The sequence below is a fragment of the Lathyrus oleraceus genome, chromosome 7 (assembly GCF_024323335.1).
Source record: "Lathyrus oleraceus cultivar Zhongwan6 chromosome 7, CAAS_Psat_ZW6_1.0, whole genome shotgun sequence".
NCBI classification, from domain to species: domain Eukaryota; kingdom Viridiplantae; phylum Streptophyta; class Magnoliopsida; order Fabales; family Fabaceae; genus Lathyrus; species Lathyrus oleraceus.
The window spans coordinates 15,211,110-15,215,714 of NC_066585.1; the positions used below are offsets into that span (position 1 = coordinate 15,211,110).

A 4,605-nucleotide genomic window follows, 5' to 3' on the forward strand; every position below is an offset into this window, starting at 1 on the left:
ACCCGAAAGGGCGATCCAGGCAAAAGTTAGGGGCATAAAGGCATAAACTGCATCAGTTGTTACTGATTAACACCGAAGAATTTGAGATGGAAGATTAATCCAGTCACTCCCCTTAGGAGCAAAGTTTTTGGGGGGATCATATCTATTAAGGATGTTAGTGGTCACTGAATTCAATGTAAACCTTTCCTTATTGCCATTTTCAAAAAAATGTAACACTCTATGGAGCTACGCCATTTGTGTGCTACCATTCTTGAATAAAATACAAGTTTTCCCAATCATTGTTAATTTGTGTTCATCTATGCTCTTCTTTGTTATGCAAAATGTCATTTATTTGTTAATAATGAAGTTTTGAAACTTGAAAAAGAATTTGAAATTTAGAACAAAATTACTTTGATATATGTGAAAATCAAAGGAAAATCATTTGTTTCCCCGAAAACCTCAAGGTTGCATAAATATCCCTGGAGCACCAACAAAAGTCCCCATGGAATGTAACTCATTAATCCTCAGGAAGGATGGACTTTTGGTTATTTATAACTGTCAATCATGATAGTTTCTCCTCTGGTTGCGCCTGTTAATTGCACGAGTATGAGTTATTGGTGTTGATAAATCAGAATCTCTGTCTCTACAAACACCCAGTCTGCCAAGTGTCAGCATTCTCATAATCATGATCATTCATATATCATGCATAAAAGGAAATTCAAATCATGCATAGCCGAAATGTACTTCGTGCTCATTTTGCATTGACCCAGGTCTTGTTGTCGATCCTAGATCCTTTGACCTTTGATTCCAGTTTGTATTTGGTGCCCTTAAACCAACGTCCGGTTTTCGCAGTCATTTTCAAGTCCAATTGTTATTGGCAAAATCCGTTAAAGGGTGGTTGTAGTCCATTGCTTACGGTCAGAGTCCAATTGTTGTTATTCCGGGGTCAGGTCATACTTGAACCTGCTCTGAAGATTCTTTGTTCAATCCTATTCAGGTCATATATGAACCTGTTGTTGAACCTTTTATTCCGGTGTCAGGTCATACTTGAACCTGCTCTGAAGATTCTTTGTTCAATCCTATTCAGGTCATATATGAACCTGTTGTTGAACCTTTTATTCCGGGGTCCGGTCATATTTGAACCTGCTCTGAAGATTCTTTGTTCAATCCTATTCAGGTCATATGTGAACCTGTTGTTGAACCTTTTTATTCCGGGGTCCGGTCATACTTGAACCTGCTCTGAAGATTCTTTGTTCAATCCTATTCAGGTCATGAATGAACCTGTTGTTGAACCTTTTATTCCGGTGTCAAGTCATACTTGAACCTGCTCTGAAGATTCTTTGTTCAATCCTATTCAGGTCATATATGAACCTGTTGTTGAACCTTTTATTCCGGGGTCCGGTCATATTTGAACCTGCTCTGAAGATTCTTTGTTCAATCCTATTCAGGTCATATATGAACCTGTTGTTGAACCTTTTATTCCGGGGTCCGGTCATACTTGAACCTGCTCTGAAGATTCTTTGTTCAATCCTATTCAGGTCATGTATGAACCTGTTGTTGAACCTTTATTCCGGTGTCAGGTCATACTTGAACCTGCTCTGAAGATTTTTTTCTCTAGTTTGTTCAATACCATTCAGGTCATGTATGAACCTGTTGTTGAACCCTTATTCCGGTGTCAGGTCATACATGAACCTGTTGTGAAGAGTTTTCTCCTTGATTATTCCCCAGCGTTGTCAGGTCATATATGAACCTGTTGTAGCATCTTTTCCTTTATTCGGGTTCGGTAAGTCATGTGTGAACTTACTACCGAAATCCCTTGTATTCTAAGTGTCGTTTATCAAATCTCATTTTGAATACTCCCCAGTGTGTGTCTGATTCTCCAGCAGGACTGTTTCCCCAGCAAGTTGTTTCTTACCATTTGTCTGTCTCCCTGTGGATCATCAGTATTCCCCACAGTTTTGGTCTGTCTAGTAGCATCTCCTGTCAGGGGCTCACCATATCCCTAGCAGATAAAAATCACAAGAAATATAGAGTCCTTCATCCATGCATATCATATCATATCATATCATATCATATCATATCACATCACATCATAGGGATTCAGGATCAAAATCCGGGTCTTCTTAGTATTTAAACATCTCCCACTATGATCATATGAAGAACGTTCTGCTTCATATTCTCTAGTTGAAGACGCTTAAATAGGGGCAACTGTCATACCCCGATTTTGATCCTGAAATTTTTCCAGTTTTTCTTTTATTTTGCACTTGGCCTAAAAATTCATTTGCATGCATTCATTCCCAACTCCATATTTTGTTACACGTTGATCATTGTCTATTCCTTTTTTATCATGGTGCTTTTGACTATAAAATGGATTTTAATCATTTGACTTTTGAATTTTTCAATTTTTGATTTTAATTTCAAATTAAGTTTAATTCCCAAATTTCAAGTTAATTTTAATTGTTATTTTTACTAATGATTCAAAACTCTAATTGATTCTAATTTTCAAATAGATGTTAGAATTGATGTCAAAAGTAATTTTAACAAATTATTGGATTAATTTGATTTTAATTGGGTTTTCTACTGATTTTAATTATTATTTAAATTGATATTTAAATTAGTTTTAGATTATTTCTAAAAAAAATCCATTTTATATCCATAGTTCATCCCAAATCAAAATAGCGCATACACACATTTCATAACATTCGGTAATATTAAACTTTCAAACATTTCCAAACTCATTTTCATTCAACATTCAAGCATAACAATGCATCACATCCATATCCATTTTCATTATACATTTGGAACCAATTTAAACCATTTCATAACCCGAAGTTCATTAATCCAAAACAATTATCCAACAAAAAAACAAATCCCAATTCCAATCCCATAAGAATTCCATAACAGCAACATGATGTCTAAACCAAACGTATCATGGTCTTGGAAAACAAACACGTTACACGTTTAAGGAACAAAATTACCTATTGTACATGCAAGCAAAAGGCTAAGAAACCAAAGTCAAAATCATAATTGAGTTGCATCAAAAAAATCTGAGGGTGCCAATTCTCCTGTCATAAGCAGCTTCACGTGCACCGGTACTGATAAGATAGTTAGCTTGATTAACACGGCGAAGGGGTGAGATATCCACTGCCTGCCTTCTCACAACTCCAGCAAAGCCAATGCGAGCAGCATCTTCACGGGGACCATTGTTGACGATGGCAGCAACAATAACCTGAATTGGGTTCTGGTCAGTAAGCAAATGAATAATTTCCATGGCCTGATTATCTTAACAGCCTTGATATGCATTGTGAGGAACATATGTGGCATGTTTGGATGCCGCAGCTCCAATATAATCACTCAAAGACACATCAGAGAGTTGGATATCATCAAAGCTCCAGCGGTTAAAGAGTTTGACGTCGATCTGTGATGGACCTGAAACGACAATATCGGGTTTTTGAGCAACTTCAGCCATTGTGTGTGAGGGTATTGACAGGAGAAAACAGTAGACAGAAAGCAGTAATTAACAATGGAGTTTGTAAATGGGAGAATCCAGTTTAGTGTTAAATTTATTCGAGATACCAGGAATGGGAAATTTGGCGAAAGAGATTATTATTTTGTGATTTAGACGGGTTTATCAAAAGCCAGTACCTTTGGGGATGTTTCAGTTGACTTTGCTGATTATGCAGAAGCTGCGAAGATCTCATCGGTTTCTCTTCCCATCAAGAATTCTCATTCTGATGCTGTCTTGCATGTTTTGATCCAGAGACTACAAGAGAATAATGATAAGAGAGAGGAAGAGGAATGTGAAGATATGAAATTAAAACCGAATGATAAGAGCTTAAGGACTTACTTAAACAATAGAGATGCGGTTTTTCGCACTAAAGGTGATTCTTCTGAAATTTCACAGGATGTGTCTGGCAATGGAAACTCAGAAAGAGCTGGATTGAGTGTTGATTGTAGGACGTCTAGTGGATCGGACATTACACTGTCAAGTTCCGATGGAAGCTCTGGACTTGATACTCCCTGAGAACTTGGACCAAGAAATACCAGCATGCATCCTGCAAAAATTGGTGTTCCTGCAGTCACTAACCACGTTTCAGAGGCTCAAAAGCCTGCGGTAAATGATTTATCATCAATGTATGATGTACATGACAGATCATACCACTTCCAAAGACATTTGATAATTTATGTGCATTCAGAGTTGTTGATGTAGCGATCGGCTTGCAATCACGGCATTGGGCTACAACTTCCTTCAAAGACATCTGTGCTTCATGATCTTCCATGGGCCCCGTCCATCACAATGACCTTGTACTCGTCTGAACCAGTGGACATCAAAGAGCTTCCTCCACACCAACCATAACCTGCCAAAGAACAAACAAACAGAGGAAAGTCATATGTTCAAAGAAGTTAATTCACAGTGAATTTAGAAACCTAGTGTTGTGCTAGCATAAATGTTCATCAAACCACTTCTCAACTTCTAACCGAATGAACAAGTGAATTTCTAAACAGTTCACAACTCAAAACCTGCAAAGATTCGCTATGATAATCAAGAAAATATCCCACCTCAAGCTGTTGTTGCTGTTGCAGCAACCAGTTCGCCTAATGAAACCGTCAAGTTTCGATCCAAGT

The 4,605-nt window shown here is 37.6% G+C and overlaps 1 pseudogene; it reads right to left on the reverse strand.

Annotated features, from left to right (window-relative positions):
* Positions 1-3,016: 3,016 nt before the first annotated feature.
* Positions 3,017-3,452, reverse strand: LOC127101736 (40S ribosomal protein S5-like; annotated as a pseudogene).
* Between the last annotated feature and the right edge of the window lie 1,153 nt (positions 3,453-4,605).